Source organism: Lactuca virosa, chromosome 4 (assembly GCF_052849685.1).
Source record: "Lactuca virosa cultivar CGN04683 chromosome 4, Lactuca_virosa_CGN04683_v6, whole genome shotgun sequence".
In the NCBI taxonomy this organism is placed as follows: Eukaryota; Viridiplantae; Streptophyta; class Magnoliopsida; order Asterales; family Asteraceae; genus Lactuca; species Lactuca virosa.
The window spans coordinates 314,585,131-314,610,039 of record NC_136429.1 but is presented as its reverse complement, the minus strand read 5'-3'; positions in this window follow the sequence as shown (position 1 = coordinate 314,610,039).

Here is a 24,909-nt window from a genome sequence, read left to right as displayed (position 1 = left end):
TAGGGGTATGAACTCACCTCGGGTAAGTGGTTTGATTGAAGGATCGATACGGAAAGCTGGGTGTTCAAGTGAAGCCTTGAACACGATTCGATCCTAATTAATACGCAATGACACATAAACGAGTCAAAGGAAGGTATTTCACTACTATAAGTGATGGGAAACCACTCTAGGGACTTGAAACTATTTGCACCAAGTGATAGGACATTGTAGGATTGAGTGTAGGGGGTGTTTGGCCTCCTAGAGTGTGTGTGCGGCCATGAGTGTGCGGCCCAATGGGTGTGCGGCCATACACTCATGAAATGAGGTGTCTTCGAATTGTTCTCAAGGTCCATACTCACATCCCCGAAGTGTTCACGGTCTATACTCAATTGTAGTGCAAGATAAGGGTCCTAGAAGTGGGTTTATGGTCCTAGAATGAGTGTGTGGTCGCACACAAGAGTGTGTGGTCGCACACAAGAGTGTGTGGTCGCACACTTGGAGTGTGCTGCCGTACAAGGGTATGTGCGGCCGTACACAGGTGTGTGCGGCCGTACACCCCTCAAAATGATGCCCAAATTGTCCATTCCAAGGTGTAGCAAGGCTAGGGGCACATCTACATCGAATATGGAAGTTAAACTCTCACTTTGGAGGGTGTTTTAGGGGTGTGCGGCCACCCTAAGAGGGTGTGCGGTCGCACTCACTTCCAAACACAAAGAACATGTCGTTTTTGCATACATGGGGCTTGGATAGAGTGGTCTTTGATGGATTGTAAGCTAGAGGAAGAAGTACTCACGTTCTTGAAGCTTTGGAAGGTTCAAAGTTGGAGAAACTTGAGAGGAAATGATGTTGTGTGCTGCCAAGGTGCTAAAAGAATGAAAGGAAGGGGGCTACCCTTTATATAGGGGTAAGGGTGCTGCCTAAAAGTGAGTGTGCTGCCAAGGGAGTGGGTGTGCGGCCGCACACCCAGGTGTACGGTCGTACACTCCTCCAAGAGGTGTGTATGGCCCGATTTTCTCACTATTCAACACTCTGACTCATTCCTAAACTCAACCTTGGTTATATACAAGCTTCGAACACTTAAATGAACACTTAAATAGCACCAGAAATCAGCAAAACAAGTTGAATATTGATTGAATTGACTAAGTGTACAAGATTGAAGTTTCCGGGTTGTCACATCATCCCCCCGTTAAAGGGAATTTCGTCCCGAAATTCAAGAATAAATCACAGTCATGAACTTGGAAAGAGATGGGGATACTTCTGCTTCATTGAATCCTCACGCTCCCAAGTGAATTCAGGACCCCGCTTGGCATTCCAGCGGACCTTCACTATCGGGATGCGACTCTGTTTCGTACGCTTGACTTCCCGATCCATGATTTCGACAGGTTCTTCCACGAAGTGTAGACCTCATCTAATTCTATCTCGTCGAGAGGAATCACAAGTGTCTCGTCGGACAGACACTTCTTTAGGTTTGACACGTGGAAGACAGGATGGACGTTGCTGAGTTCTAGCGGTAACTGTAGTTTGTATGCTACGGGACCGATCCTAGCAAGGATCTCAAATGGTCCAATGTACCTTGGGTTTAGCTTTCCACGTTTTCTGAAATGTATCATGCCTTTCCAGTGTGAGACCTTCAGGAGGACGCGGTCACCAACCTGGAATTCTAAGGGTTTTCGTCTCTTATCGGCGTAGCTCTTTTGTCTATCCCGAGAGGCTTTCAGTCGCTCTCGGATTTATACGATCTTTTCTGTTGTCTCTCGGATGATTTCAGGTCCAGTGAGAGTATTGTCGGGGACTTGACCCCTGGCTAGCTGCGTGTCACCCACTTCAGCCCAACACAGAGGGGATCTGCACTTGCGGCCATAGAGGGCTTCAAACGGCGCAGCCTTGATGCTGGTATGGTAGCTGTTGTTGTAGGAAAATTCGACCAAAGGAAGATGAGTGTCCCATGACATACCGAAGTCGATGACACATGCTCTCAACATATCTTCCAATGTCTGGATTGTCGTCTCACTCTGACCATCTGTTTGAGGATGATAAGCTGTGCTCATATCCAACTTAGTTCCAAGTGCCTTCTGAAGCGATTGCCAGAACCTTGAGGTGAACCTGCTATCTCGGTCAGAGATAATGGATACAGGTACCCCATGAAGGCGAACTATCTCTTGAATGTAGATCCGTGTGAGTCTCTACATCTTGAAGTTTTCCTTGATTGGCAGGAAGTGGGCGGATTTAGTCAACCGATCGACAATTACCCAGATGGCGTCGTGCCCATTTGGGGGTTTAGGTAACTTAGTGATAAAATCCATTGTTATCATTTCCCACTTCCACTCTGGTATTTCTGGCTGCTGAAGCAAAACTGAGGGCTTCTGATACTCCACCTTCACCTTGGCGCAAGTTAAGCACTTGCCCACGAAGGTTGCAATTTCTGCTTTCATGTTTGGCCACCAATAGAGCTGCTTGAGATCCAGATACATCTTATCGGAACCTGGGTGAACGGAGTATTTCGTCTTGTGAGCTTCATTCATGACAACCTCTCTGTACCCACCAAACTTTGGGGTCCAGATCCGGTTCATGAAATAGTACACTCCGTCTCCCTTGACCTCTAAGTTCTTGTCCATTCCCCGCAATGCTTCATCCGTCACTTTCTCTGGTTTCAAGGCTTCCAGCTGAGCCTCCCTGATTTTTGCGGATAGATGGGAATGAACGGTAATTGTAAATGCCTTCACCTTTCGCCCGGAATACTCCTTTCGGCTGAGGGCATCTGCTACCACATTGGCCTTGCCGGGATGGTAGCGAATTTCGCACTCGTAGTCAATGAGTAGCTCTACCCATCGTCGCTGTCTCATGTTTAACTCTTTCTGATCAAAGATGTGCTGCAAGCTCTTATGGTCGGTGAAGATAGTGCACTTGGTTCCGTAGAGATAATGTCTCCAGATCTTTAATGCAAAGACCACTGCTCCCAACTCTAAATCGTGAGTTGTGTAATTGACTTCGTGTGTTTTCAACTGTCTCGAGGCATAGGCGATGACCTTTCCTCGCTGCATGAGCACACAGCCTAGGCACTGATTAGACGCATCACAATAGACCATGAAGTCTTCCGTTCCTTCGGGCAGGGACAAGATAGGTGCGCTGCATAGGGCCTGCTTCAATGTTTGAAATGCAGTGTCTTGCTTGACTCCCCAACTAAAGGTTACCCCTTTTGCATCAGGGTAGTTAAAGGCTTGGCGGTTCTGGAGAAATTATGGATGAACCTACGATAATAGCCCGCGAGACCCAAGAATTGCCGGATTTTTGTGGGTGTCTTTCGTGCAGACCAATTCTCTATCGCTTTGATTTTGGAAGGGTCCACGTGTATAACTTCCTTGCTAACCATGTGACCAAGGAAATTCACTTTCCTGATCCAGAACTCACACTTTGAAAATTTTGCATATAGCTTCTCTGCCCTTAATGTTTCCAGCACCTGCCTCAAGTGCTGTTTATGATCGTCCTCACTCCGAGAATAGATGAGTATATCGTCGATAAACACAATCACGAACTTGTCTAGGAACAGGCGGCATACCAGATTCATTATATCCATGAATACTGCCGGTGCGTTGGTCAGACCAAAGGGCATTACTACAAATTTGTGGTGTCCATAGCGAGTTCGGAATGCTGTCTTGGGCACATCATTCTCGTGAACTCGCAACTGATGGTACCCTGATCTTAGATCTATCTTTGAGAAATAACTGGGTCCCTGAAGTTGGTCAAAGAGAATATCGATTCTGGGTAAGGGATATCGGTTCTTGATGGTCAGCTTATTCAGCTCTCGGTAGTCAATGCACATCCGAAAGGATCCATCCTTCTTTTTCACAAATAAGATCGGAGCTCCCCAGGGTGAGGAACTCGGCCTTATGAAACCTTTGCTGATCAGCTCATTGAGTTGGCTGGATAACTCTTGCATTTCTGCCGGCGCTAAACGATAAGGAGATTTAGCTACAGGAGTAGCTCCAGGGATTAAGTCGATACGAAACTCGACTTGGCGCTCAGGAGGGATTCCTGGGAGATCTTCGGGGAAGACATCAGGAAAGTTGCAGACTTCGGGAATGTTCTCGAGGTCTTTACCCTTTCGTGTCTCATCAACAATATGGGCTAGAAACGCATGGCATTCCTTCCGCAGGTACTTCTGAGCTTTGACGCACGAGATGATACGAAGGTTCAAACTGAGTTTATCACCATAAATCATGAGGGTTTCGCCAGAGGGAAGGTTGAGGCGAATGGCTTTTTCGAAATAAAGGATATCAACACGATTGGGGCTCAACCAATCCATACCGATAATGACATCGAAACTCTTAATAGTTACAGGCATAAGATCGATAAGAAAGGAATGATTGCCTAAAGTAAGAGTACAGCCTATGAATATGCCGTTCGCGCTTTCCTTCTCTCCGTTAGCCATCTCGACGGTGAATGTTTCAGTTAACAGTTGGGATTTACGTTTGATTAGATGTTTGAATGCATGACTAACAAAACTCCTCTCCGCACCAGAATCGAAAAGAATACATGCATGAGAGTTGTCAAGGAGGAACGTACCCGTAACAACGGTAGGATCAGCGACATCTTCCTCCTGGCCCATTGCCAGCACCCTTCCTGCATTGCCACCTGTTGTCGCCTTGGGGCAGTTTCTTTTGAAATGCCCAACTTCTCCACATCCATAGCAGGCTTGGCTGGCACCCGCTCCAGGTGTCGGATTGGTTGGTTGGGTTGGTGCTCTGCAGTATCGGGTCGTGTGTCCCTTCCTTCCACAGTTGTTGCAATTCAAATCACGGCAGGGTCCGTGATGATGAAAGGTACACTTGTTGCATAGAGGTAGTTTCCCTGAATAACCACTGGTAGGAGCTTGGGTGGTTGGAACAGCAGTGGGAGTAGCAGTAGGAGTAGTAGCAGCGTGGACTGCCACTGTTTGTTGCTTCTTGGAGGGCTCCTGAGGAGACTGGCCCTTGCGTTTGTTCCAAAACTTCTTCTTCTTCTCACCACTCTGCTATTGTGAGTCGGCGACCGCTGATGCCTCATCCATATCGATTCCATGATCGATCAGAGTCTGTGCCAGATCCTTGGCGCTCTCAAATGTGGTCGGTCTAGCAACCAAGACATTTCCTTTGGTTGGCTGTGTCAATCCCCAGATGTACCTCTCGATTTTCTTGCTTTCCGGGGTGACCATTCCCGGACAGAGGAGTACCAAATCACAGAACCTAGCAGTGTAGGCGGCGATGTCAGAACCCTTCATCTTCAAGTTCCAAAGTTCGTGCTCCAAATTTTTCACTTCGCCCCTCGGGCAGTATTCTGCAAGCATGAGTTCCTTCAGTCTTTCCCAACCCATGGCATTAGCCACCGGTAGGGTTAGGGTTTTGACTCGACCATTCCACCAGGTCAAGGCTCTGTCAGTGAAGGTGCAGGCGGCGAACTTCACCTTGTTTGCTTCGGAACAGGCACAAATTTCGAAGATGGATTCGATCTTCTCGAACCATCGAGTCAGAGCGAGGACTCCTCCGTTTCCATCGAAGGACTTGGGTTTTGCGGTCATGAAGTCCTTGTAGGAACACTCCTTTTGATGTCCCTGGCTTCCGTCTTGTCTTTGCAGATCAGTTCCACCTCCAGTCCCACCAGAGTTTACTTGTACCATCGTTGCGGTTATAGCGGCGGTAACTGCTGCCTGGAACATGACGGGGTCGAACTGGGGAGGTGGTGGTGGTGGCGGAGTGTTGTTCCTTTTGTTGGGTCTTGGTCGAGGAGGCATCTTTTTCTAGAAACAATCAGGAAGAATAGGATGGTAAGTCTTCAAGATATATGAAACAAGATATATCTCATCCTGATAACAAAAGTGTTCTACCAAGCGATAAGCACAGAAAGGTTACTAATGCAAGTAAGTTATCGCTTAAGAAGGAAGAGGTAGCAACACTTGGAATGAATCTATATACTGAGTTTGGCCCTAGCTAAAATACTCCTATAGTATTTTATGTGGGATATTTTTGGTAAGTTTTTAGGCTTGCTGCAACACCACAGTTACTCCCAAGCACATGTTGGTCATGTCTCGAATGAATATAGTTGATCAGGCTATATTGACCCTAGACATGATTACATAACTGCCCAGGTTTAACTGCAGTGTCCAACATCCAAATACTTTTGTTTTGTTCTACTTACGACACAGATTCTGATACTCGGATACACTTATATACTTTTATAAAAATACTTGTATTTTTGAAAGTATACTTTTAGTTTAGAGCACTTAGGCCCATTAGTATTCATAGTTGTATACCATGTAAGGTTCGGTATACTTAGTTCGCTATAAACAAGGGCTCTGATACCAATCTGTCACACCCCGAAACCGTGATGGCGGAAACGTTCCGGGGTGGAGGACGTCATGCGTAGTATCACAACATTTGTATAGCAAGCATAGTAAACACAACCAAACATTGAATAAAAATATGAAAAGTATTTACATCAGTTTGAAACTTGTTTTAAATACATCAAAAATATGTATAATATAGAAAGCATGACTCTTATTGCTCCGGCTTCACCAAATTCCTGGAAGTACCTGTCTACTAATTCCCTGAGAATACAAGCAGTTTTGAAAGAATATCAGCATAAAGCTGGTGAGTTCATAAGCATTTAGTTTTAGGGAAAAATGTTCTATGATTCTTTTGAAAAGTGTTCCTCAAAAAAATCTTATATTTTCTTATGAAAGGTAGTGTTGAAGGAGTATCTATTAGTAGAAGATAAACCATCAGTTTTAGAAAACATGTTGTCCGCCCTAGAGGTAGAGATGCCAGTTTTGAAATCCCTGAATACTATCAGTATATATAAAAGTAGTTTTATTACTCAAAATAAAACAAATGAAGGGTAGAGTCCGTAAACAAAATTAGTTTATACTTATTTGCGAGTCGTATAACCATACTTGATATGACCGAGAGCCCTTTATAACGTTCTTCAGGCGTTAAGCTAAATGACATTTGTTCACCCCAGGCGTGCCCGCCTAACTGTAGCTAGCAGTTCAGGTGTGCGATTGTCAGTCCCGAATAGATCTATTCACAAATCTCACGCTCTCCCTCCAGGAGACTCTGGTTATACTAAAAGGATTTATCACTATACACCTAAGAGTACAACGTTGAAGTAGAGCCTCACAATTCTGTATAATCTAGTTTACTAGCGAGAAATAGTATAAAACAATAATTATCCTTGAATAATAGTACTTTATACTCCTGAGAAAATATATAACATAAACTAAATCTGCCATAGTTTATATATATTCATTTATGAAATCTGATTAAGTAGAGACTGCCTAGAGGGTTATCCCAAACTATACCCATTATAGTTTATTAGAGTTGATATGGAAAATGCTTTGTAAAAACCTTTCTGAAGACTATGAAGTTGGATTTTCAAAATAGAAGTTTCCCTTATGCTCAACTTATTACAAAAAGAGATAAAATATCCGAATATGTTATTAAACGTGGAAATCATTGGACTGCATTAATAAGTTTAAAACTTAACAAAATACTTAGAGTTTGGCTTGTATTTCCCCCCCTGAAAACATTAAAACACGGAAAATGTAGGGGTATGAACTCACCTCGGGTAAGTGGTTTGATTGAAGGATCGATACGGAAAGTTGGGTGTTCAAGTGAAGCCTTGAACACGATTCGATCCCAATTAATACGCAATGACACATAAACGAGTCAAATGAAGGTATTTCACTACTATAAGTGATGGGAAACCACTCTAGGGACTTGAAACTATTTGCACCAAGTGATAGGACCTTGTAGGATTGAGTGTAGGGGTGTTTGGCCTCCTATAGTGTGTGTGCGGCCATGAGTGTGCAGCCCAATGGGTGTGCGGTCGTACACTCATGAAATGAGGTGTCTTCGAAGTGTTCTCAAGGTCCATACTCACATCCACAAAGTGTTCAAGGTCTATACTCAATTGTAGTGCAAGATAAGGGTCCTACAAGTGGGTTTATGGTCCTACAATGAGTGTGTGGTCGCACACAAGAGTGTGTGGTCGCACACTTGGAGTGTGCTGCCGTACAAGGGTGTGTGCGGCCATGTACAGGTGTGTGCGGTCGTACACCCCTCAAAATGATACCCAAATTGTCCCTTCCAAGGTGTAGCAAGGCTAGGGGCACATCTACATCGAATATGGAAGTTAAACTCTCACTGTGGAGGGTGTTTTAGGGGTGTGCGGCCACCCTAAGAGGGTGTGCGGCCGCACTCACTTCCAAACACGAAGAACAAGTCATTTTTGCATACATGGGGCTTGGATAGAGTGGTCTTTCATGGATTGTAAGCTAGAGGAAGAAGTACTCACGCTCTTGAAGCTTTGGAAGGTTCAAAGTTGGAGAAACTTGAGAGGAAATGATGTTGTGTGCTGCCAGGGTGCTAAAAGAATGAAAGGAAGGGGGCTACCCTTTATATAGGGGTAAGGGTGCTGCCCAAAAGTGAGTGTGTTGCCCAGGGAGTGGGTGTGCGGCCGCACACCCATGTGTACGGTCGTACACTCCTCCAAGAGGTGTGTATGGCCCGATTTGCTCACTATTCAACACTCTGACTCATTCCTAAACTCAACCTTGGTTATATACAAGCTTAGAACACTTAAATGAACCCTTAAATAGCACCAGAAATCAGCAAAACAAGTTGAATATTGATTGAATTGACTAAGTGTACAAGATTGAAGTTTCCGGGTTGTCACACAGCCCATTCCAAGCTTGGAGATCACCTTAAAGCCCCCAACTGCGCACCCAGCTTTCTGGAAAATCGAGACTAACAAACTGCTCCCACGAGCGAAACCATTGTCCAAACCCTACTCGTGTGACCTCCACGCTCCCAACAACTCAGGTGTACAACTATTATCCGAGACTTCCATGAGACTCATATCTACCCGGATCGCTGCCGCCTGGTATTCAACCCAACATAACCACCCCTATGTGAATCTAATCCGCTACATGTTATCAGCATCCCTGGGACTATCAGCAGTCCTAGAGCTATCACTAGTTCCAAAAGTACTCACAAAAACTATCAGCTACTAAGATTCGTCTAGTATAGCTAGTAGCCTACTATGACATAAGTAAAATAGTGAGAGAATTCACGCAAAATCTCATCATAAAACGAATACAAATCCATTAAGAGGAATCCTAATAATGAAATTCTAGTAAACCACCAGGACTTTTTCAGCAAGTCAGCACCATACAACTGCTAGACCCAACCCGTCAGTCATTGAGCTATTAGTGACAACACTGTACTGCTCTTGCACCGATAATGCCACATGATTAACAAGTCAACAAACATGTCTTTTCTACACAAATGCTAGCCCCACTCACCAAAGTGCAACCTACAATGGCTCACGACACGTCGTGACGCCTTCTATGCATTAGGAGGAGAAGCTCATGGCTTCTTATCGTCTTGACCGTTACCAAACCACAACCATGAGGACTCTCGACCAACATCCAATGGTCTAAAGACACATTGTTGTCATCCTACTAACCGGTAAGGACCCAGTAACATCCCACTCAACATTATAAAAATTCAGGATGCATACCATTTTGAAACACACTCTTTCACAGTCCAACTGCCTCTGACATTATGTTATATGAAACATGACCGCACATATTCAAGAAACAAAACAGATGGCCGAACGCCTACTCCATCTCTTAAACATGACATAACATACTCCCCATGAGAAAATGAAATGCTCCTCAAGTCGACTGTGTTTCTTCTTAGAAGTGACCTTACCCACAAGGTGATGTACCAACAAATCGAACTAAACGGCGAATTCCAACCGCTATTAGACATATTCTTCTATCGACCACAATAGAGATCCCATAATTTGACGAACTAAACATATCCCACCAATGCTGCCAAAATCCTGCTCGAAACATTCCCAATATCAACCCAGCCGATGCGATTTGCAGAAACTGAATCTTACGCAACCACAATCATTCCTGAAAACTAAACATCGTTGATCTGATATCCGATCTTCTAATAACTAAGACCAGATTTCATCTCAAATCACAAGAAGCAACAATTTCACAACCAAGAAATCGAGAGGTCACCTACACCTAGGGTAAAACCCAACTTTACTAGACTTGAATAAGGGTCGGCTCATCAGTTGCACCCTTAGTTGATTCAGCTTGAATCATTCAAATAACCTCATATTCTATTGAGAAACGAACAACTAATGATCGAAATATGGATTAGGAACCAAACCCGATGACCGCACACATACCAAAAAATATCCCCACAAAATACTCTGATCGAACTCTGAAACTGCCCGACACATCAATGACTGTCCATTCTAGACCATGAATTACGGACCCATACTGTGAGCTAACCATGTTTCCTATAATCGATACACAGAAAAGCGGTTTAACGCCCCTCCATACCGATCTGTGGTGCTACCTAAAAAGGAGCTACTGGCCACAACAAGTTCTTTACCCATCAGCTTTCTACTGTGAGAAAAACTCATGCGTTCTCAAAGACATGCACTTAACGACAACTTGCTCCACACCTATGATCTGTCCAAACCTTAAATTATCTGCATCAATGGAAGGTTCCAATAGATCCTCATAACGAGAAACTTCTTAATCACGAGAACTTCGATAGTAACCCACTTTCTTACTCCCATGCGGCCATAAAACTGGACCAAAATCATGCTCACATAAACTGCAAATTCCTCTAACCCCTTGCGATGAAATCATGAAATCAAATAGACCAATGATCCTCCAAGCAGAATACCCAATTCTCCCCCACTTAGGGTTTGGACCATCATCGACTGACGTCTGCAACACCAAAACCTTAGACCGGCTCAACCGTGATCCTACTCGACTTGACTCCCAGAATTCATAAACAACACAAAATGATCCTTTGAACAATAAAAATACGAATCTTAGACGGAGACTTTGGAGACCTTTCTCGAAGAATTAGGTAGGCTAGGCACCTTCCGAACTAAACTTACGCACCAGATTCCTTACACTTGGAAAGTTGATCTACAAGTCCATCCACCTCTTGCAACTCCAAGAATCCCTTACAGATGCTCAAAACATAGCTCCGACAAACCCAACATTACTAGATAACTCTCTCACATCCTAAAACAGGAACCACTTGATCCCCCTCATACATACCTGACCTTCTAGAATCTATGATACATATTCCACCAGTGACATGACCTTCACCTTGGCCATCGAACAACAAGAACCATCTAGTCTCGAATATCCTTTTGTTATGACACAAATACGATTTACTGCAAAACAAAATTCACTTTTCTTTGGTAGAACCGATGAGGAGGTCACCATCTCATATTTTAACCACCGACCGAACCACATCCGATCTCTCCCCCTCGAGCTTAGGAGGCAGGAAAACACAACCCCGATACAAAAAGTAACATCCATTTCCATCAGTTGACCCCTCAACCTCAGGTTGTAATCCTCGAGTTGAACGTCTCAGTATCCTACATCATGAGTCGCACGACTCAGACTAACACTACTTCGAGCAAGGTCCTAAATGTCTCTAAGTCAGCTAACCCTTACAGGTCTGCACCAACCAGACCCAAACTGCCACGGGTACTTAGGCCTAAACGATTACTGATCTAATTCAGAGCAAACATAGCTGACATGCCGACATTGACGGGGAGGACTGCAATTACGCTAGTGCTATACCACACTATTTACTCTCCCCTAGCTCCTTAGAAACCCTTCTGATTCTTCCGATTCCCATACAGATCCTATGCTTTCAATAGTATGGGCCCATACTACCTTCCACACCTATCCATACATGTCCCAAGAATTGCCTCAATGTCTTTAAGTTACTATACCAGACCACTATCAATCTCAGATACTTGTGCCACCATAGGAACACACTACCACCTATCATAGACAAACTCTATTTAGGATTCTTCTCATGCACTAGAATGCTTTTCATGATTCATACCACTGCTAGGTGTATCAGCACACCTAAAAGCTTAGAAAATCCATCACAAACTGCCTAGATTCCTAATTTAGACTTCCTCGTACATAAGTGTTCACACCAGCACACTCTAGCACTCCCCCAAGATCACTAGGAACACTTACCCCTACCCTGCTATCATCTGTGAAAGAAACTCTTACCAATTTCAAGTAACTATCTTATGCATACAATTACATGCAACAAAAATGAAATAATCCTTCTACTAAAAGACCCAACCCTACAACGGTTAGACTCATATGAGAGCTGCGCAATAGGGCTGAGTTAATCATTGTAACATTATTTAACCTTTACAAGATGTAACTTATCATATTCATTTATAGCTAACTCACATCAATATGAGTTCCACAGAGCACTAAGCAAGCATCATTCAATCAGTAGCACTCTAGTCAAAAAGGCATCATAAGGATCAGACAATCCTAACACGTAATTCCTAAGGGTACTTAGCTTACACACTATCATGCACCTCTAACAGCTCATATATCACATACAAAAAGGCATCTCTCTTAAGCAAGCACTCTAGCATGCAACCCTGAGTAGATCCTTATCCTAACTTATAGCATGCACATCATACTATAACACATATAACAACTAAAATACAACATATATAAGTAAAATATGGATATTTTGGGAATCACTTTTTCCGAGCTCCGGATGACTGTACACATCGCATCTTCTCTTTTTTTCTCTTGAAATGAATCTTTTCTAAAAAGGTTTATAAAAACTCTCAGCTCCATAGCTTAAGTTTGGAATCCTACAAGTGTTCATCCAAATCACTCAAACCAGGGCTCTGATATCAATTTGTAACATCCCAAAAACAAGGGCTAAAATTTTCACTTTTAAAATAATATAACATCCAAGTTTAGTAAAGTCGCAACCATTTATTCATATACGATTATTCCGAAATCAGAGTTTCTAAGAAGATAATGTGGAATCTTAAATCATAAATATGTTGATGTGTGTGTACAGTCCCAACTTCACAATCCCAATGCGCTAACAACATGCCCGGTGGATTAACAGCACACCTCATGGGATATCAGCAACCCTGGGGAGTATTAACAGTCCCATGGACTTACAACAATCCAAGAGTTATCAGTAACTCGTTTCACATATAACATAAATCAACAAATTAGAATCAACTGGTCGACATGCATATACTACCATACATGCAAGTATAATGAGAAGACTCACATCACGAATAACATCTAGCACACAACAGCTCACATACCGGGTTAACAAGTACAATGGGACACCTAACATCAATAAAGAAGTACCCTCTCAGTATACACCCTAAAACCCTAAAATCAACCAAGAGTCAACCATGGTTAAAGTCAACGGTCAAGGTCAAAGTCCACTTCAGCAGGTTGCCACGTCGTGACCTCCTATTGCCATGCCATGGGAGAAAAACAAAAAAATAGTCGAACATCCCCCAGTTTCCATGCCATTGCCTCCATTTTCCATGTCGTGGAAACTGGGTCTCAACAGCTTAATGCATTATGTTGTTTTCTTCAATATCAAGAGCTCCAAATCTCACACTCAAACTTCAAATCTAAAAGATATAGTGATCAAGGGACCAATATGAGTTATAAAGTTTCAAACTTTATCTCTTCAAACCAACCCAAACTTGAATATGAACCAAGAAATGAAATAAATATTAGATCTATGGAAAGAGAACCAAAAAGGTGGAAGCTTTATACCTTCCAAAGCTCCACAAGATGCATGAGGTGCAAGATATGAAGTGATGCAGTCTTCCAACTAGCAAGCACACCATTTCATATTCCAAAGATGCAATCTAAAGCTTCAAAATTCAAGAATCCCATTAATACAACAAGATTCACTCAAGGGAGGCTAAGGTTTCGTTTGAAAGGGTTGGAGGCTAAAAAGGATGCCTTAATCCTTGATATTAGATGCTTAAATATGGAGAAAACCCTAAAAATCATGGGCTTGGGCCGCCACAGTTGCCGCACCATGGCCTTTCTTGCCACACCATCGCGACCAACTAAACACGCGATCATGCATAAGATACACTACATCATAGTGCTCAAATAACCACATCATGGCACCTAGTTTTTCCCAAAAATTAGATCTCTATTCCCACTAAGCGCTCACTTTATCCATTCTGGTAATGGGTGTTACATACCAACTCCTTAGTAACCCTTTTTACTCTTACGGATCCCCATATGGATCCTGTTCTTCCACTAATACGAGCCTATACGGCCTTCCACTCCTATATGTACTCGTCCCAAGTATTATCTCAAGGTTACCATCTTGCTACTTACTACCAATTCTTATCATTCTAATCATAGAAACGTGCTCACATACCACTAACCTTCTTTGGTTTCCTTTTAGGATTCTTCTAAACATATATTCCACCTTATACTTCTATCCCACTGGGAAGAAACTTCTATCTGTATCAACTAACCATCTCTCGAATATTAAATACATACATCTAGAATAAACTAGTCCTTTGATTGAGAGATCATGCACTACAACAGTTGGAATCTGTTAAACCACTTTTGCATACAATTTAAGCAAATAATGCACTAAAGGATAGCACAGGAAAGCAGGGTCGAATCCTCAGGGACAAAACCTAATGGTTAATGCCTCTTTGCGTTATTGGATTCTTGGTTGCATTTGGCAAGATAGAAGAGATAACGTTGGCAACCTTATGACTCTTAAGGGTCCCAAGAATATTATATCTCATGGATCTGAGATTTGGTTGTGTTTTGAAAGCCATGTATGAGTTTTGGTCACCTTTTTACCCCCTTTTGACCTAAAATGAATTCTAGCCATGCATTGTTCATGCATGGCCATAAAGCACCCAACTTTATGCTAGATTTGGTATTAAAAACTCTTCTGAAGTTGTTTGGGCTAAGAAATTTGAGGAAAGGTGCTTTATCGTTAAGACCATGTCATGATTTAACCCTTATTAGACCTTTGATTAGAGATCTTGTCTTAATTGAGTGTCTTAATGGATAAAGTTCAGAACTTTATTGATTAAGGCGTGGAGAGGGAGTAGATCTAGGTTTTTGAACCCTTAGAAATGAGTTAAAAGTGGCTTAACTAGTTGAAGCCATTCATACGGATGTCCACGACATGGTCTAGATCGCTACAATGTGGCGTGTTGGGATCAGTCGACCGTTTTGTCCGATTCAGTGCCACGGCGTGACCCAGGACGGCCACGATGTGGCAAGGCGCTGGAGTGAGAAGTTTGACTCTTGTGGACTTTGGCCAAATGACTAGTTTTAGAAAGAAAGACTAAGGTTATTTCCTGTGTATGTATTTAATGTGGCATTTAGCACTGGTTTCAATTAATCATGAGTTGTTTGTCTTCAATCTGCTTATGAGGTGAGTCTCCTCACTATAATATAGGATCAGAGGCACCAATGCCAGACCATTGGCTTATGCTATATAGGAAGACCATGGGGTGGCCATTGGAATTTGTATAAAAGACTTGGAGGTGGCTCCTGGGAAATTGTATGCAAGACCAGAGACTGGACCCTACTGGCAGATAGATATAGTATAGGGATGGCAACGGGGCGGGTTTGGGACGGGTTTTGGTAATCCCGTCCTCGTCCCCGAATATGAAAATTAATCCCATCACCGACCTGATTCCCAATGGGTACCCGTTTACCAAACACTATCGGGTCTATGGGTATCCCAACGGGGTAACGGGGATCCCCGTCTAACATTCAAATTAAGAATAATTTTGATGCAATGAGAATACAAAATCATTAGACTTAGTGATGCAAGCATAAATTCATATCCAAAATAATTTTGATAATTTACAAAACCATTCAGAGCAGACGTATTTGTGTTGATACATAAGTGGTTACTAGAGGAAAAAAAACAATAAAGACACTAGGATGGAGGTGGACCACAAATATTTTGAGATTTTGATAAAGTTGTAGTTCGTTGAATCTAGGAATTTAAGGCAGTTTCTGGTGGGCCAAATAAACTTTCAAAATGAACTTCATAGAGGATTTTCTGATTATGAGAACCAAGAAGTGGAACATTGGACTCCATGATATGCATTGTAACATGAACGGGTTCTAAATGACAAATGAAGTTATCGTCAAATTAAATATTAAAGGTTTCTTCGATAACCCGTGTTCAATGATTGAGAACCTTATAAGCTTTGGATTTTGAAGAATAGCGCAAGAAGATTGCTTCATTAACTTTTGGTTGAAACTTTGTCAGTTGTTCTTTGTTGTTCTTGATAAAAAACTTACATCCAAAAACATGTAAAAAAGAAATGATGCATTTTCTACTATTCATGACATCATAAGGAGTCATGTTGAGGCGAAAAATAATGACACTTTGGTTTTGAGTGAAGCATGCAGTATTGACGACTTTAACCCAAAGATAGAGCAGTAATTTTATACAGTTCAACATCGACTGGGTTGCTTCAACCACGGTTCGATTTCTTCGTTCGAAAACACCAGTTTGTTATGGAATATAGGTAGCCGAGAAGTTGTGTTATATACTCTTGTCAACCAATAACTTCTTAATGGTTGAATTGGTGAACTTTGTTATGTTGTCACTCTGAACTCTCCTGACTTGTAGTTTAGTCAACACCTCTATTCCTTTGATGAAGTTAATGAGTCCTGACGTAGTCATATATTTCAATATAAGAAAGAAGACACATGTGAACCGAGTATAATCATCAATAATCATCAGGATGTACTTTTTGTGATGGAGACTGTCAACTGCCAAGGAACCGCATAGGTCAATATGAAGGAGCTCAAGTGGTTCAGAAATGGATTTTTCAATCAGCATATGATGACCTTTCTTGGACTGCTTCCCACACTCACATGCAACACATAGGTGCTTGTTATCAAACTTAAGGAGTGTCATACCTCATAATATTTCACCAGCAACCAAATCATTCATATATCATAAATTTAGATGAACAAGTATCCTATGTCATAACTAGCTAACATCAAGAATTTCCTTTGCGTGAAAGCACATTTGAGGTTTTCCGACTATGATATTTATATCCATAGGATACATGTTTTTGTTTCAATTTGATTGAATAAGACACTTCGAACGATCTTTGGTCATGATTAGCTATGCTTGTTGCAAAATTCAACTCGGTGATGTGCATTAGTGAGTTGAGCCGCACTGATGAGGTTGTGTTTCAAACCAACTACATAGGCTACATTTGAAATGGTGAAGTTTCTGTTGGTGAGTATACCATAACCACTAATGATACAGTTTGAGTTGTTTCTGAAAGTAACATAAGCACCTTTAAGAGAAAGCTTATATTCACGCAAGAAGTCCATCATGCAATTCATGTGCATAAAACAAGCACTATCAATATACAATATTGTTTCTTGTTCTTCTGCACATAGAGCCTGCAAAACTTAGAGACATTTGGAGTTCTTAAGCTCCTTTTTAGAAATAGGGAGGTTAAGTTGGGCTTTGAACTTGGTCAAGGAATTTAGAATAATTGGACTTCAGATGGATTTTTTTGATGTTCTTTTTGAAAAATACATATAGTGAGTTTTATTCGTTTATCCAAAAATCATATTCAATCTTAGGTGAACAAATTGTTTTCTTAATTCTCCATCCGTATGCCAGAGAGGGTTCCTTCGGAAGCTTCTTGTTGGATATTTTGACATTTTTCTCTTTGCTCGAACTTCCAATGGAGGTTTTGGATTTTGAACTAGTTTTTGTAGATATTTTCTTGGATGCAGCGATTAATCTTGGAGATGGTAATTTCCGAGGGGAATGAGCAAGTGATGAAAATATCAAAGACAATAACTTTTGAAGGGAATGAGCTTTTTTGAATGCCATACAGAATGAAACAGATTTAAGCTTTTGAGGTTTTTTCGAAACCGTAGGATTGAAAGTGTTAAAGGTGCTAGCGACCAATGACCTTTTTAATATCTAAGTAGAAATGAAAGTGTTGTGGTTTCTAGTTGTATGATGAACTATAGTTGGTAACACACTCTTCTTTCTTTTCTTCCTATTTTCAATGAACCTAGAGTTAATTCTAGACCTGCTTTCAGACTCTAAGGTTTTTTTGGCTTCAACTTTTGGGTGAACAATGTCCTCGTTCAGCTAGGGTTTCTTTTTCATCTTGGAGACAACACAAGATTTGGATGATTGTCTGATAGAGGGGTTGTTAAAGCATGGCTTTATCGGAACAAGGTAGATTTTGAGACTGCATTTGACTTCGGAATAGAGGATTTCAAGGGAAAATCTTCAGCACTTTCACAAATGATTTCTTCAAAAATGATTTCTTCATCATAATCACTATCGATGGAACTGGTGATTACGATCAACTTATCAGAGTCATGTTTAGATATCTCGGGGATAATTTCCTCAATGAAACAGTTATTTTGAGGACCAATGTAACATACACGTTTTGAAATCGTGTTATGTAATTCAAAAAGTTAAAAATATTATGAAATATTATGTGAAATTGAGTGTTCAGTTCTAACAGATAGTTTTTACTAGAATTGAAGTAAAACTATGTTTAGAATCACTCAGAAAATATTGGAAGTATTATGAGATTCCAATTAAAAACCAAATAGTAAAATTTAGCGAAAATATAAAATTTGAACTAAGTAAAATTTTATTATTGAAAGTTGTAGATAATCTCGTTAGAAACATGTAGGCGAAAACCTCGTCGAAATCGGAGTTATAACGAAGAAGTTATGACCAATCGAAGATCCGCGATAAAACCGGCACAGTGCCGAATGATGTAAAAAGTAAGTTTTTGATAAACTACTTTTTAGCCTTAGTGATCTAAATGAAAGTCGTAGTATTCGTTAAACCGAGAATTTTGATAAAAAGAACGCCAAAATCTGACTTCGTATGAGGAAGTTATGATTTTTACAAGTTTCAGCTTAGCAGTGGACAGCTAAAAACTCGAATTTTAGATTGAGTGATTTTTAACCGACACAACCTAAACGAGAATCGAAGGTCTCGTCATTAGTAGTACAACGGTAAAAAGTCTGACAAAAACAGACGTCGGATGAAGAAGTTATGAATTTTTAACGGATTTACCAGTCCCGGTCTGTTAAAAATAATAATATAAAAATAAATCAAAATTTTCCGACGAAGTCTAAACGAAAGTTGTAGAGCATAATTTTCTCTACGCGTGCATATAAAGAAGTTAAAAACGGAGCCCGTATGAGAAAGTTATGGATTTTACAAGATTTGGCACAATTTTCGAGAAATTTTGGATGAGTCATTTTTGGACACGTCACCCTCGCATGCGAGGTTTCCACGTGTCGGACACGTGTTCGCTGCTGATTGGACCGCAGTACGCGTGTCACCCGCTGATTGGTCCGAAGTCGTCATAGGCGCCTCCTGATTGGACCGAAGTCCGGTCCTCTCCTGGTCCGACACGCATCCGAGGCGGCCACCTTTCTCGCTTCTCCTTCTAACGCGTGGCTGCTGACTCGCCTTCGCAGATGACTCCTCCGGATCCGAGCCTCGCTCCAGCTGCCGTGTGTCCTTCTTCCTTCGGCCGAAGCTCCGGACCTCGCTACTATAAATAGTAGCTGCGAGACTTCCCGGCTAACTTTGGAAATTTCACACTTTTTACCCCTAAATCCAATTTTTAGCTATTTCAACTTCCCCCGAAGCCCCGAGATTAATTCCAACGCCCGAAACACACCCCGAGATTCCCGAGAAGCCCGAAAAATTTATCTTTTCGGTTTCGAATCTCTACCTTCGCAGGGCCCGGTTTTCAACGACGAAAGTCATATTTAGAGCCGAAATGCTGCCCAAATTACTATTTTGACCCCCGGTTATTTCACGGTGAGTTTAATATGTAGGAACAATTGTATGTTATGTGTTATATGTGCTATGTGCTTTTCCATGTTATCATCTCGAGTTGTTGTTTCCGCTATTTTTATAGCAAGGTTGTACCTCTGACTCGAAGTGTATGACATAGGCATCACTTGGGTATTGGTATGAACCGTTGACCATGAAGTGTATGACATAGGCATCACTTTGGCTTCGGTAGTATACTAAGATAAGGCTTAAAGCCTGGATATTCTAGCAAAATGATATTCCTGAGTATTTTTAGTGCTATATTTATTCGTTTTTCTTTTTAATAGCAAAAGAAATACCTTTGACCATGTGATCAGTGAAAGGACTTAGATTCATATTGGTACTGGTATGTAGCCTCTGGCCATGTAGAACATGTCCCCGTAAGAGAATGATTTCTATCCTATGGCATTGACAAAAGGTTAGACAGGGTTGTAAGCCTGAAATCTACCAAAAGGTTAATCCGAAGTTGTATGTCTTCTGTGCCATTTGGGCCAAAGCATTATTGATGTATATCAAGTATGGAAATTGTTATGTCTCAATAATTGTATATCTTTGAATCAAATCAATGATTGTTAGGGAAAGCTTATCACATTATGCCTTTGTTGTTCCTTTCTCCTATTTGCTTCTGCCATATTGGTATATATATGGCATAACGTTATATTGTATCTATTATTGAACTCACTAAGCTTTATCGGTTACCCCTCCCAATGTTTTAACATAATGCAGGCAATAAGCACCCAGTATAGTTGGAAGACTTAGAATAGTTTGTAATAGTACTTTTGTACTTCAGTTTATGTTTGTATAAAATTACAATATCTTGGGTAGTTATGTAAAATCTTAAAACATAGTCGGTTTGTATCCAATCTTTTGTAATGACTTTATCAATGTAAAGATAATGGTTTATAAATATGCATGTAGCATGTTTTGGAGTAACTATATTGTCAAGTATGAAAGTTTGGGTCTTTCAGAAATATGAAAGTATAGAAAGGGGTTCTTTCAATCATGGTATCAGAGCAGTGGTTTAAGTGAACTAAATTCCATGGATTGGTATTTAGACTTAAACTATTGGAAGTTCAATATATGAACTGAATCATTGTAAATATATGGATACAAACCATAGGAAACACTTAAGTGGGGTATTGGGTAGTGATAAACCCTAGTATTCTAAGATATGAAGTTACTTCAAAAATTTTAGAGAATTAGTATATATGAACTAGGAATTTTGAGAATTTCTAGATTTAAACATGAATTGTTAAGTGAAGATGATACAATATGTATCTGGTATATTTTAGGTTGAATACCTAATGGGGTAAGCAGTAGAATATTAAGAGGAGATATGCCTTATATTCTATTAAGTGCTAAATGATAAGTAAATATAGCATGCTTTAGGTTTCATACCTATATTGCTAATATTTGAGAAAGTTTAAGGTCTGTTGCCGACCTTGGTTTAGAAAATTTTATGTTCAGAATTCTAAGAATTTTTGTAATAGAATTTACATGAAACTTTTCGAAGTAATAAAGATACTTATGATAGTTGATATTAATAAGTTTATTGATAAACGATCGAAGGATATCATGAAATAATAAATATGAATGTTATCATAAATAGTGTATTAATACCTATAAAGTGGTATTATGCATGTAAAATATGTAAGATAATATAATAACATCTTTGGAAGAAAGATGTTCGTTTGAAATACATTTGGATGAGATAAATGTTTTGGCATAACCGATGAAGTTGTTCAACCGCTGTCCAGATTAAAGCAGTGATAGTTTATAGAGTCGGAAGAACCGAGGGTGGTGATAAATACTTCAACAGTATTGAAATAATGTAGTACAAGATTTAGAAGAATTAAATGAAGATCAAAGGAAAGGCTAATGAAGTTTTAGACTTATTAGGCCAAGACTTTGTGATGAAGTATGTAGTTCGAGTAGTAACCCTATACAAGATGCTCAGACTTAGTATTTAATAATACTGAGTGATGATTGACTTCTATCACCTCCTTATGGAAGTTCCATTGTGTGTTAAGCCGACTTTAACATACAAGATTGGGACAGTGAAATAGGTTATTTGGTTGTGAAAAGGCTGAGTGGCTTACTTGTTAGAGTAAGGTAGAGTACTTAGTTGAAGAAGATATACACTCATATTATTATATGAGAAGAAATGTTGTAATTAGGAATGACAGAGAACCAAGTTGAAGCTAGTAGAGCTTGCTGAGATGCAGCTATAATGCAGACTTCTTAGGATAGAATCCTATGAAGTAGACTTAAAAGATACAACCATGAGAAGAAGACTTACTCAGATACAGGAATGACGATGTCATGAAATAATAATAAAACCAACAAATATGTATGATGGTTTGCATGAGTTAGATGATGATGTAAGTAGTTGGAAACTATTTGTCTTTACACTGCTAGAGGAAATTTTGGGTGTAGTATGTCTTGCAGAGTAGACACTACCCGAGAAAGAATTTATATAAAGAAATGGAAGTAAAATTTCTATCGACCTATGGAAAAGTATTAGGATATATTAAATCGAGCATATGCATGAGAAGAATTTTAGAAGGCGAGTATAAGTAATCCAATATATGTTTGATAGAAACGCGAAAACCCTAGTTGAGTCTAGGAGAAATTGTTGTATGTATTTGTTTGAACACACTCAGGTGTGAAAAGTTGCTTTGTGAAAACATTTGAATGGTGACTTGGGAACTGCGAGACAATACTTGGGACGAGTATCAGTAGGTGTGAATAGTAGTAGAGGCCTATACTACTGGAAGCACAGGACTCACACTTGGATCAGGAAAAGTCACAAGGTTACCAAGAAGCTAGTAAATGATTCCGTTTTATTCATGTGTGTCGTTACCTTCGTTTCGATAATGACTAAGGAAATAATTATCATTCAAATCTTAATGTCATAAAGAATCGAGTCCGATTAGTATAAATCCGCGAAAGGAGTTGATTGGTTCAGAGAACCATGTCTTATATAGTGACGAAACTTCAGTAGGAATACTGAAGAAGTAAATGGTCGAGGTAGTCGATAGAAATATAACAATCTTCATTAAAGAATTGATCAATCATTAGTCAGAGATGTGACTTGCTATGTGGTGTTACTGGCCACAAAAAATGTTTCCGCCCTACTCTTACTAGTCAAATGGCGGGGAGTCAAGTTTCTGTTCAACAATCAAAGAATACTCCAACTAAAAAGGAGGAGGTGCCAAAAGCTAAAAGATGTATATGTCTGAAAGCACGAATTAGAGATACGTGGTGCTATTCTTTCTATTCCGAAGCATCCACGTGTTGTTCAAACTCTTTTTATTTTCTTTATTCCATCAGCTTGATTTATTCGATCTGATTCTAATACAAGAGTTTGGTTTGTTACGTGTCTTGTGCGTTATAAAATCAAAGGTCATTAGAATAAGACCATACGAGTAGTTGTTATAGCAAAAGTAAAGACCTTATCTTGGGTTTAGTCTATAAACCAAGAAGGAGCAGGAGTCTGCAATGAGAATTGAGTTTTAACTCAAAGATTAGGATCGAAGGCCCAATAGAGAATGATGAGCGGGTGCAGGTTTGAGCACCACTAGTAATTAAGAAGTTTGAAGAGTTTGACAATCGTTTGGCAAACCAAAACTTAAAAATCGTACATTTTAGATTACCACAGAGGAAGTAAGTTAGGACTCGAATGTTGTGACTAGTAATTTTCTCGTAAACTTTAGATCTGCTCACATCTTATTTGATTGTGATGCCTCAGATTCTTTCATGCCTTATAAATTCGCACATTCTTTTCAAATTGCATGTTATGCAATTGTCCAATCATTTCATGTAGATAACATAGGAAATATATCATTACTTGCTGATAAAATCTATAGAGATAGTGTCATAGGAATTGAAGGTTATAATCTTCCTGCTAACCTAATTCCTATCTCTTTGCCCAACTTTGATATTATTCTCGACATGAATCGATTGTCAAAGAACTACGCAGATCTCTTGTGCTATGAAGAGATGATATGCATCCATATCGAAAGGAGGGATTCTATTTATGTCTACGGTGAAAATAATAAATTTCTTTCTTAAAAACTCATAAATTATATTGAAGGGATATTCTACTTATCCGGCTTATATAGTTAATACCTTGAAAGAGGAAAAGAAAACTATGAATGATAGCAATTGGATAATTATCGACCGGCTGATGAAGAGTGCATATATTCTCGCCACCCGTGAAACGGATCCATTGGAGAAATACGCATAAGTTTACTTAGACAAAATCATCGCGAGACATGGTGTGCCACTAAATATTATTTCCGATCGTGATACTCGCTTCACTTCTCACTTTTGGGCGAGTATGAAAAGTGAATTGGGATCTCGAGTTGCTCCCAACACAGCTTATCCTCCCCAGACAGATGGTTGGACGGAGAGAACAATCCAAACAGTAGAAGATATGCTTCGTACGTGTGTCTTAGAGTTCGGTAGTAAATGTGAACACCATTATGTTGGCATAATGTAGGACAGAAAATCCTTGGTGGTCCTGAAATGATTCAAGACACCACTGATAAGATTCAAATTATACGAGAAAGAATGAAAGTAGTCCAGGATCGACAAAAGACCTGTGTAGAAATGGAGGAGACGATCCATAGAATTCCAAGTGGGTGATACTGAAGGTAACCCCGTGGAAAGGTGTTATGAAATTTGAGAAGAAAAGGAGATTGAGTCCTAGATTTATTGGACTTTTCAAAATTATCTAACAAGCATACCGCTTGGAATTGCCTGAAGATTTGGCAGGTATTCATGATGTATTTCATGTAAGATATCTACGTAAACGCTTGAGCATATATAATGAAACGGTTCCATTATCCAAGGTGAAACGGGATAATAAACTTATACTTAGGGAAAATAAGAATGAGATGAGAGCGAAATATCCTCATTTGTCCAAATCGTTGTGATTTCGGGGACGAAATCCTCAAAAGGAGGAGGTATTTGTAACATACACGTTTTGAAATCGTGTTATGTAATTCAAAAAGTTAAAAATATTATGAAATATTATGTAAAATTGAGTGTTGAGTTCTAACGGATAGTCTTTACTAGAATTGAAGTAAAACTATGTTTAGAATCACTCAGAAAATATTGGAAGTATTATTAAAAGCCAAATAGTGAAATTTAGCGAAAA